The sequence below is a fragment of the Monodelphis domestica genome, chromosome 4 (genome assembly GCF_027887165.1).
Source record: "Monodelphis domestica isolate mMonDom1 chromosome 4, mMonDom1.pri, whole genome shotgun sequence".
Taxonomy (NCBI): domain Eukaryota; kingdom Metazoa; phylum Chordata; class Mammalia; order Didelphimorphia; family Didelphidae; genus Monodelphis; species Monodelphis domestica.
Genome location: NC_077230.1, coordinates 404,092,259 through 404,104,281, shown reverse-complemented (window position 1 = coordinate 404,104,281; position 12,023 = coordinate 404,092,259). Strand labels below are relative to the sequence as shown.

The 12,023-nt window shown below is 39.8% G+C and overlaps 1 protein-coding gene across 19 annotated transcripts in view; it reads left to right on the top strand.

The window, feature by feature from the left end:
* Window positions 1-12,023, top strand: part of CAMTA1 (calmodulin binding transcription activator 1) — a 1,356,239-nt gene that overhangs the window by 574,826 nt on the left and 769,390 nt on the right. The window lies entirely within an intron of this gene.

Sequence of the window (12,023 nt, the reverse complement as noted above, 5' to 3'; positions counted from 1 at the left end):
GTTACATCAACTAGGAAAAGGAAAGCACCTTTTTTGAGGTGATAGTGTGAAACCTCTTGGGACTCCCACTTCTATATTCTAGTCACCATCAGAGATGGCCAAGGAAATAGGCAAGCTACCCTCCCAATTCCAGTCTCTGTTCCTCTTTCTTCCACTCCTCCCTGTATTCTACCAAATCAAAACTCCCATTCTCTATTCTAAGTTGCTCCCAGCCAGCTGACACAAGCAAAGTGATCTGATAAACCAATTCACAGGAAGGTGTTAAGTGCAGATAATGGCAAAAGGTGTTATTCCCCTAGGGGCATTAGCATTTGAAAAGACAGCTGCCTAGAAATGATGCTAATTCCTTAACTGACTCACATCTTGAATGTTGAAATTTCTGACATGGCAGCCAGTTGAGCGACCTGTTTTTGAAAAGAGAGGACAACAAAGCTCCTCTCCAACGACAGCCCCTACAGGTCACCATCTATTTCACCTACATGTAATTTTCACATCCAGAGGCTCTAACGGACAGAAAAGTCAAAAACAAAGTCTTCTGTCAATGAAATAAGTTGCAACCCAACATGAACTTGCCATGTTTTTGTACCAATGTGAAAGATAATCAATTGAACAGGGCAGTTCTCCTTCTTAGCATCTTTGGAATTAGAAAGTAGAGACCAGATAAATGATTGGGTGGTGCTAAAATGAGAAGGAGCCATAGATGTAGCTGGAACCTGAGTTCTAAAGGAATCACGGAGTGGGATCTTCAGGGTCTTAGCTCAATTCGAAGTTAAGACAGGATTCCTTTCTGTTGCATTTTAGGAGTGGTCATCCAGCTTTGATTGAAGAGGAAATCCATTACTCCAAGGGCAGCCTATTCTCTTTTGAACCTGGAATTCTAGAATCCTAGATTTAGAGATGAGAGTGACATCAGGGGCCATCTATTCTATCTCCTCATTTTACAGATGAGGAAACTGAGGCCCAGAGAGGTGAAGTGATTGTCCTGGGACACACATGTAGGAAGTATCAAAATTAGAATTTGAACCTAGGTTTTTTTTTATTTCTGTGTTATTTTCTCCCCCACTGGACCAGATATTCTCTTCTAGATAATAGAGTCATAGATTCAGAGTTGGAAGGAACCTCAAAGGTCATCCAGCCCTACTCTTTTCTGAACAAGAATCCTCTCTCTTAAATCAGAAATGCCATCCCACACCTGCTTAAAGGTCTCTGATGAAAGGGAGTGCCTAGGCATACTGTTGCACTTTGAGAGTACTCTAATTCATAGAACCATAGAATCTCAAAGTTGGAAGGGACCTCCCAGGCTATCTGGTCCAATCCAAACCCAGATGAGGTTCCTATTTACAGCACACCTGATAGGTGATCATCCAGCCTCTGCCTAAAGACGTTCTCAGGAGAGAGGACCCTGTCCCCTCCCTTAGCCCCCTTGACTGTCTATGTTTGCACAGCTCTCCATGTTAGGAAATTTTCCCTTCTATCAAGGAAAAAAAAAGTACCGAGTCCCCTAATTGTCACAAGGACTATTTGCTATTTTTTCTCATTTAAAAAAAAAAAAGACTGGGGAATGGCTTTTATTCAGAAAAATGAAAACATTGCCATTATCCCGTTAATGAACCCACAGCCACCATCTCTCAGGGGCTCCAGGCTTCTTGTTGTATGAGAGTATTTGTAGAGCAAACACATAAAACAGTAAGAGAGCCAGCAACAGACTAAATGGCTTACAGATTATTGGGGGTCTTTAGACTCACCAATCAATGCAGATTTTTTTCCTTAAAAAAAACAACCTATTTTATGATGTTCAATTTCCCTATATTTTAATGAAAAGAAGATGGGGGCTAGAATGCCCAAGCTGGAGCTAATCAAATAATGCAAATTGCTGTTACCTTGTTTGTCCTCCTTATTATTTCTATGGCTCCAGATGGAATTTATTATATATTTATATATAAAAAGCAATTGGTTTTCCTATCTGTCAAATTGCAGTCCAGGCTGGGCTTTGCATCTTACTCTGATGTACAGTAGGTCACATGGGGGTGACTTCTGGAGTTCTTAGTGCCTGGTCTCAACTCTCTCCCCACTATTGGTGTCTCCCTCCCCCTCAGTCTGAAGGACCCAGTAAAAGTCAAGATGGAAATGCCAGGAAGAGAGTTTATAAACAAATCCTTTAGAGAAGGCTTGGGCTGGTAATTGCGCCTTCTCAGGGTTCCTATCAGCTCTTCATCAGCTCATCCTTGCTGTAACCATCAATTTCGTTCTCTCAGCCTCCTTTGTGTGAGAGAGAGATAAGCAGTTGAGACATACCTTTGCCAGATTCCCCTACCCTCACCCCTACTTGCAATGAGGGGAAGAAATATGGGAACAATTTACATCAGGTCCAAATTATGCTTCCTTTTAATGAAAATGTCCCCCAAATGGCAAGCTCTCCTCTGGGTGCTAAATCTATCTCGAGGCTCTGTTAATCAGGACAATTCAAATGAGTCCCTCAATCGAGCAAGCATTTATTAAGCACCAACTGTATGTCAGGTATACTTGGTTTGGGGTATAAAAAGATCAACCAATCAACTAATCAAATGAACAATTAAACAAGCAAAAACATTCCAGCTTTCAATGGGGGATGATGGAAGAGAATATTGGATTTTGAATTAGAGGACATAGTTTTCCAATCCTTGCTTTGCCAATTACCATCTCTAAGACCTTTGGTAAATCACTCTCACTGGACCTCAGTTTCCTTATCCATACACTGAGACAGTCAGAGTAGATGATCTCAGGTTCCTTCTAAATTTATGATCTTAAAATCTTGCATTATGGGATGACAGGTATAGCAAGGCACCAGCAATATGGAGTCAAAATAGTATTTGATATGGAGTCAGAGAAATTAGGCTTGATAATAATTATAATAATAGCAGCTAACATTTATAGAGCACCTACTATGTGCCATGGGTTTTACAGAAATTATCTTTTTTAAATTACCATTTATTTTTATATAGAACAATATATGTAACATAATAATGATATTATATATTATGTTATACATATGCAATTAATTATGATAAATATTCTTATTTAAGAGAAACAAATTATCACATTGGCTATATCTGAAAATCTGTCTCTTTTTTTCCCTCTTCCCCATCCTACTCCCCTCCCCAAGAAGGCATGATATGATATGATATAGGTTGGACATATATATCATATAATACATATTTCTTTGACATGTTGTGAATCAAAATACATATTATTTACACTAGAGAAAAACTCATGGAGATGAGGCAGCTAGGTGGCTCAGTGGTTTGAGAACCGGACCTAGAGAAGGGCCCCTGTCAGGGGTTCAAATGTGACCTCAGACACTTCCTAGCAGAGTGACCCTGGGCAAGTCACCTAAGCCCAGTTGTCTAGCCCTTACTGCTCTTCTTCCTTGTAACAAATACTTAATATTAATTCTAAGATGGTGTTCTAAGGTTTTTAGGGGGTGAAAAACCAGAGGAAATAAATGGAAGAATAATATGTTTCAATCTGCATTTGGACTCCATTTGTTCTTTCTTATAGAGGTGGAAATCCTTTTTTTTGTCATGACTTCCTTGGAGTTGTCCTGGATCCTTACCTTGTTAATAATAGTTAAGTCATTCACAGTTCGTCATCAGACATTTTTGTTATTGTGTACAATGTTCTCCTGGTTCTGTTGTCTTTACTTTGAAGCACTTCGTATACGTCTTCCCAGGATTTTTTTTTTTGTTATCATCTTGTTTATCATACTTTATTCTTACAATTTCTGGCAGTAGGCACTATTTTTATCTCCATTTTATAGTTCAGGAAACCAAGGCAGGAACAGATAAAGTGACTGGCCTAGGGTCACACAGCTAGTGTCTAAGGTTGGTTTTGAACTCAGGTCTTTCTGATGACAACAGGCTTGGTGCTCTAACTCCAAGCTACCTTACTGCCTAGGTCTCTCCTCTGTATCACTTCCTAGCTTGCTTGATTGTGGGCAAGATGCAGACATCTAGCCTCAGATTCCTGATCTGTAAAATGAGGATATTACTGATGCATTTACAATCTCTCATTTGGGATTATTGTGAGGATCCAGTGAGTTATTCGATTTGAAATGTTTTTGAACTGTAAAGTGCTACAGATATGTGAGATGGTAAATATGGAATCTTATCATTTGGAAATCCTTTCATTCCATCATTCCATTTTGGAGAGATTAGAAAGTCAATGTAGGAAGAAAAATAGTTAAGCAGGGAAGGTTCCATGGAGAAAAGAACATGGGATTTGTAGTCAGAGGACTCATCTAAGGTTCCTCTAGAACCAAATCTTTGACCCTAGTGTAAAGGAGGTGCTCTGGGGACTCCCTTGTTCTGTTAGCTGGGTGCATGTCCCACGGAGCTGGGAGTATGCTCTGGCTCCTTGCTGGAGTATAACATCTCCTTATTGAGAGAATGTAACAAGTCCTGTTTGGTCAGGAATACTGGAGGTTGTGCTGAAGATGAATGACCACAGAGACCACTGAGTCAAGAGAAGCAACTAAGGCTTGAAGAGGAATGGAGAAGAATCAGCTTCAACTTTATCCTTTGGGATCTTTGCTGTTGGAGACTCTTCCAACCCTTTTTCTCCTTTGGTCTTGGGTGGTGGGGAGGGGAGGGGGATGCAATTTGCCTTCCTCCCTATCATCAGCTCCCTCTCTCATAGCAATGTCTGTTTGGGAATCTAGTGCGTGGCTGTCCAGCTCTGTAGGCTTGAGGTGAGCTTGACACACTGGTCCTTGGGTCCTTAGTTGCCACTGCTTCTCCTTGTCTCCCCAGAAGAACTAGAATGCTTAGTCTGGAACTAGTAGGAGCCTCTCTCATGTTGCTCCTAAACAGTCTTGGCTCTGAGGTTGGTGTTCTACTTGAATGGCAGATGCCAAGCCACTTCTCTCCCCAACAACTAGACCTTGCAAATAGACCTTCTAGCAGGTTCCTCCCTTTTGCTTTGAAACTCTGGATTTCTCCCAATGGACCCCATTATCAGGTCAAGACTGTTGTCTTTGGCAATTCTCAGACCGTCTGACATTTTTTGTTTTTTAGCATAGATCACTCCAGGTTTCATGCCCTGAATGAACTACTTAATGTTGGGAGGTCCTTTACAATCTGCAAATAGGCTACTCAGGAAATGGGTAGGACTGCTTACTTATTCACCATTTCCTACCTTGGCTATTCTGCCAAGGATAAGAAATGAAGCATTACTCCCCTGGACTTGGGACTGTGATCATGGAAGGCATGGATTCAATCAGAGTAGAGTGGAGACTGGAACCCAAATTCTACTCTTTCCCTAATGACTATTTTACCTCTTCAGGGTGAATTTGACTGAAAAAAGACTCTGGGACAGAAAGCTGGAATTGCCAGGAACTGGCCATATTTTCTTAGAATCCTGGTCCTCTATTTTCTGTCTTTAGGAGGAAGAGGGCAAAGGCAGCCAAAACCCATTGGGGCCATAAATACTGGGGAATGGTGAGTTTCCAACACAAGCCTTTCATAGTTGTTGATCTTAGCTCAATTGGTGGGCGGAAGATGCCAAGTTCTGAAGAGTGGAGTTCTGTATGGAGACTTTTCACCCATTTATAGGCCATCCAAATATTGTTGATTTAATCAGGTCAACAGATGGGGCATCCATCTTTCCTCTAAAGGGAAGCTGCAAGGTAACAAGACCTATGAATCCAAGGGAGCAACAACCAGTCAACTCTTAACAGTTTATTATGGGGAGGCCAGGGCTCAGGAAAATGGATTTGCAAAAGAACACACCCTGAGGAGGCCCATGAATCTCCAGAATAGGAGACTGGATATCGATTGTCCACAAGGAATTTTATGTGGTTGTAGAAATTCTGGAAATGATCAGTTAAGTGCTGGGGAATGTTGGTGTTCTGGTGGCGGGGGTGAGGGGAGCAGTGCTGTAAAATAGTCCTATTTGTAGGGACATTGATTTCCTGATGTCAGACTTGGTCATCGTTGAGGGAGGGAAAGGCCCTCTCCTTGCTCTGTCTTCACCTGGCCCTTAATTCAACTTCATTCCATGCTATAAATCCCAATTTCATATTTACAGAAAAACATCAAGAATGATATGGCCTCATGGTCTTTGGCTATTATTCTCAAAATAATTGCCCTCTATGGTGTGACTGTGAAAGAAAAAAATTTTTTCTTCTCTAAAAAACCACTTCAATTTGCAGAATGCATTTCATTCCCAAGTGGGGGAGGAATGAATGCTGGAGTCTATTTAGAATTCTCAATTATTCAGTGCCTGATTACCCTATCGATGGAGGCTTAAGCCCTTTAACATTTTTTTCTCCTTTTCCCTTCCTGATTCTCCTTTCTCTGCCTCTCCCTATTTCACTGTTCATTAGTACGTCTCTTCCCACCCCTATGTTAACCCAGAAGAGAGATAATAGTATTGGGACTCAAGTTCATTGGTTTTGCCTTTGGTTAGTGGGGTTGGCAAGAGTTTGGCTGGGCTGAATAGCATTTTGGCCCAATGGAATCCAAAGCAACCAACATTTATTAAATGCCAACTGTATTCCAGGAACTTTACTAGATGTGGGGATATAATAAAACAAAACAAAAACCAGACTTTTCTCTTGAGGAGATCATGTTCTACTAGGAGCAAGGGTATACACGCATGTGTGTGTGTGTGTGCACGCGCATCATTGTTGAGTTGTTTAAGTCATATCTGACTCTTCATGACCCTATTTGGGGTTTTCTTGGCAAAGATACTGGAGCAGTTTGTAATTTCCTTCTCTAGCTCATTTGACAGATGAGGAAACTGAGGCAAATAGGATTCAGTGGCTTGCCCAAGGTCACATAGGTAGTAAGTGTTAGAGACTGTTTCTGAATTCAAGTTCTCCTGCTAGTGGTTTATCCTAGTGGTTGAACACACACACATACATGTATACACACAAGTATCCCTTTGACATTGTGGGGGTTAGGGACGAAGTGCCCCCTGCTACCTGGAAAAATTTTTAGCCCTCCTTTCAAACCAGAGAAGTGTGAATTTTTTTTTTCTTTTATGGGCCCATTACAAATTTGGGTTCAGTATTTGGTCTTAAGCTATATGTAGGTCAATGTAAATTGCAATGTAGAAAGGATAATACTCTGTGTGTGTGTGTGTGTGTGTGTGTGTGTGTGTGTGTGTGTGTGTGTTTGTGTGTGTGTGGATAGATACACAGACACAGGGGAAACAAAATTCAATGAAATTCCAGAAACATATTAAATTCCTATTATATAGAAGGTACCATTCTAGGCACTGAGGATATAAAGAAAAATGAAAAAAAAAATCAGTCCTTGACCTCAAAGAGCTTCCATTTTTCAATTTCATCTTTTTAAAAAATTAATATCTTTCGTTTTCACATCTCATTTCACCTCCCCACCCTATGATTCATCCCTTATAACAAAAATAAAAAAGAACAAAGAGGCAGCTGAACAAAACTAGCCAAGAGCTAAGTGATGTTATGGATGGTACCCTGGACCTAGAGATAGGAAAATCTGATTTTGTTTATTTCTAGTCATTTCCTAATTGTGTGACTCTGGGTAAATCATTTCACCTCTGTTTGCCTCAGTTTCTTCAACTGGATAAAGGTATAATAATAGTACCTTCCTTCCATTTCACTTGTTTGCCTCCATTTCTTCAATTGGAAAAAGGGATAATAATAGTACCTCCCTCCCATTTCACTTGTTTGCCTCCATTTCTTCAATTGGAAAAAGGGATAATAATAGTACCTCCCTCCCATTTCACTTGTTTGCCTCCATTTCTTCAATTGGAAAAAGGGATAATAATAGTACCTCCCTCCCATTTCACTTGTTTGCCTCAGTTTCTTCTACTGGAAAATAGGCATAATAATAGTACCTCCTTACCAGGGTTATTGTGAGGATCAAATGAGATAATATTTGTACTTTGTGCACCTTAAAGCCCTCTATGAATACCAGCTATTATTATTACTATCAATCAAATCTGATAGTATATACTGTATTACACACCTGTAGTATTCCATTTCTATATACTTCACTCAGCATAAATTCATATAAAATTTTCCAAGTTTTCCTGTACATTCTTCATGGGCACTGTCATTTCTTATGACATGATAATATTCTATTACATTCATGTTGGGCAATATATTTAGCCATTTTCCTGATAGATGAGCATCTACTTGGTTTCCAATTTTTTGCAACTATTAAAAAAAGATGCTACTATAAAAATTCTGATGTATCTGGGCCCTTGCTTTCTATCTTTGACCTCTTTGAGATATCCACCTAATGGCTGTATTAAGATTAAAATTCTCTTGAGATTGTATCTTAATTTAGAATTATTTATTAAATAGAGAAAGAAAAAAGACTTCTTGCTACAAGTGGCAGGCTATATATAGCCTTATCAAATCTCCACTGAGCCCAGGAGTTATTCCCAAATTCCTTCCAAATTTCCAGCCAAAAAAAAAATGCAATTTTCTCTCTAGACCCAAACTTATATTCTGAGTGATGTCGCCTTTCCCCAGCACTTCCAGTTGGAGGGCACTGACCTCACTGGGCAAGAGGCAGGTCTTCCTGAGGCTATGGAGTCACATGGGCTCCAGCACTCCCATGGATAACTTCTCTTCTCCTCCCCCACTGTTGATTGATCAGAGGATGGAGCAGATTACAACGTAATCCAATCAAGTTCAATCAAATCCAATCAAATTTAGCGTCAAAGCTCTCCTTTTAAAACCCAAGTTTGATCTTATGTTAGACACTGGGAATAGAAGCAAAAGCAAAAGACAGTGCCTGCCCTCAAGGAGCTTACAGTCTAAAGGTGGAGAAAACAAGTTTGCATAAATTATATATAAGATAGAAGAGAAATAAGAGAGGAAAAGCAGGGGAATTAAGAGGTGTTGGGAAAGGCTTCATGGAGAAGATGGGATTTTAGTTGGAACTTCAAGGAAGTCAGTAGGGAGAAACAGTAAGGAGAAAACTTTCAGGGCATGGAGGACAGCTTGGAATAAAGTACCAAAGTTAGAGTCAGGAAGACCTGGGTTCAAATCCTGATTTCAGACACTTACTATCTGCAATACCCTGGGGAAGCTGTTTGATTTCTCTGAGCCTTAGTTTCCTTGTCTGTGAAATGGAGGTAATCCTAGGACCTCTCTCCGAAGGCTGTTGAGGAACAAATGAAATAATATATGCAAAATATTTGGCAAACCTTAAATGTCTGTATAGATACTAGCTTTAATTGCATATACATATGTATATAGAGAGTATATCACAGCTAATATTAACTATTAACAGCTTTAACAAAGACATTGAAATGAGATTCCTGGATTGGAGAAGAAGTTTGACTGGCCAAAGGTCATCCAAGATCCTTTCAACTCTAAGATTCTAGGAACCTGGTTGACTTAATTTAGAATTTTCCCATAAGATAGTCAAGAAACAGAAAGCAACAGGGGATTGAAGGAAGACATAGAAGAGACTTTCTGCCTCAGGCTGAGGTAGAGTTTAGTGCAAGCTGACCATGAACTCCCTTTCCAGCCTTATTTTATGACAGCTTTTCTCAAAGTTCAGGCAACCTTCCCTTCTTGTTCTTCCTCACACTTGACCCACCATCTCCCCCATCTTTATGTCTTTGCCCTGGCTCTCCCCATGCCTGGAATGCTTTCTCTCATCATTTCCACCATTTGAAATTCCAAGTTTCCTTCAAAATTTAGCTTAAGCTTAAGCTTGTACACAAATCCTTTCCTTAGCCTTCAAACTTCTAGTACATTCCTCTTCCAATTAACAGAATTATTTTGTTTATAAGTTTCAGATCAGGCACCAATCTCCATTGGTAGAAGAATTGATTGTCCAATTAGTACCTCCTTACAACAATCAAATCACAAGTCTGGTAAAAAATATATTTTATAAATAATAACTATAAATGCAATGCTTTCTCCCCAATAGAAAGCAAACTTGTTGAAGAGAGGGGTTGTTTTGTTCTTTCTTTCTTTTATATGCAGCCAAGTCTGCTGCCTCTTTTTGCATAGTCTGTGAGTAATTATTTTTTCATTTTAAAATACAATAAAACTTTTTTTTTAAATTGGCAAAAATCATTATCAGCTGCCAAACAAAAACAGACTGTAGGCTGTGTATGGCCCTCATGCAGACTATGGTTTTTTATTCTGTTGACATAGCTAGACAGACTAACTAGAACAACAGACACACTGATAGCCTGATAGACAGATTACATAAATATACATAGGAATTTGGAGAGATGATAGAGACTAGATGATAGATAGATAGATAGATAGATAGATAGATAGATAGATAGATAGATAGAGCCTAAGCTTATAAGGTACAGAGAGGTTTCCACTTTGCATAGATCCATAGATAAATAGATAGATGAAAGACAACAGATAATAGAGATAGATGAATGATAAAGATAGATGATAGATAGAGGGATAGATAGAAAGATAGATAGAACCTAAGTCTATAAGAAATAGAGAGGTTCTCATCTGGCATAGACAGACAGACAGAAAGACAGATAGATAGATAGACAGATGGATGGTAGAGATAGATGATAGAGGGATAAATAGATGATAGGGGGATAGATAGATGAATAGATGGATGGATGGATAGATAGATAAATGAATGAATGGATAGACAGATAGATAGATAGATGAATGGATGGATAGATAGATGGATGGATGGATGATAGAGATAGATGATAGAAAGAGAGATGTATATAGGCAGATGATAGTATAAATCTATAAGGAATAGAAAGATTTCCATCTGGCATAGACAGATTCCTGGGGTGAGGGGTGGGAAGCACTGCATTTGTCTTTCTTTGTGTCACCAATCAGTCCTTAGTCTTGGGATGGCTACATAGTAGGTGTTAATAAAAGCTTACTGACTTGTTGATTTGCATTGCCAGCCATGATGCTAAATGCTAGGTATACAAGTAAGCAAGGTAGTCCCTGACCTCGAGGAGTTTATATTTTTTATGAGACAGTTCATAAAGAAGGGAGCTTTAAGAGGTAAGGTTATCTGCTGACAAGGAGGAGGAAGCCAAGTCTGGAGAGTCAAGTTGTACATAGTAGGTACTTTATAACTGTGTATTGATTTATTGCTACTATTATCCTTTGGCCAGACCAGAGGATGGCCCTATCCTTTTGGCTGTCCTATTTGGGATGGTCAAGGCATCTCTCTCTGGAAGACTATCCCCTTCATCAGTGGTTTAGACAAAGAAGACCTAGAAGACCTAGGAGTCCCAGGAATCCCAGGAAAGTAGACAATCTGACTGCCTGATCTACCTCCTTTGCCTGATACATAGTAGGTGCTTGATAAATGCCTTTAGACTAGATTTGTTCTCTGTAGCTTGTTTCTAACTTCAATTTTTGTTTTCTCATTTTACAAAGATAAATCCATTGCTTTTCAGGCAGTAATGAAACAATGTCTACAACCATTCCTCTGGGGTCAGCCTTTTATTTTTCTGAGGGCAGCAGCTCCCCATCTATTCTCCCCCTCCCTGTAACCTTAGCTACCCCCCACTCAATTCAATATTTTATTGTTGTTCAGTCATTTCAGTCATGTCTGACTTTTTGTGACTTCTTTTGGGGTTTTCTTGGCAAAGATACTGAAATAGTTCACCATTTTCTTCTCTAGCTCATTTGACAGATGAGGAAACTGAGCCAAACAGGGTTAAGTGACTTGCCCAGGGTCACACAGCTAGTAAGTATCTGAGACCAGATTTGAATTCAGGAAGATGAGTCTTCCTGACTCCAGGCCTGGCACTCTATCCACTGCACCACCTAGTTGCTCTTGGGGTCAGCCTTTTATTTCTCTGAAGGCAGCGACTCCCCCTCTCTTCTCCTCCTGCTTAACCCTAGCTTTGTTTCTGATTCATCAGGTGGGAAGGATTATTGGAAGTGCAAGCGGTTCTCTCTCCCTTTGTCTCTTGGTGAAGATTTGATTGTCCTACCAAGCAGATGAGTTTCTTTTGCCTTGTCCTGTACCACCAGTCTGTGGGAGGGTCCTTCTGCTGATATATCAAGAACCAGATAAGAGTCAAAT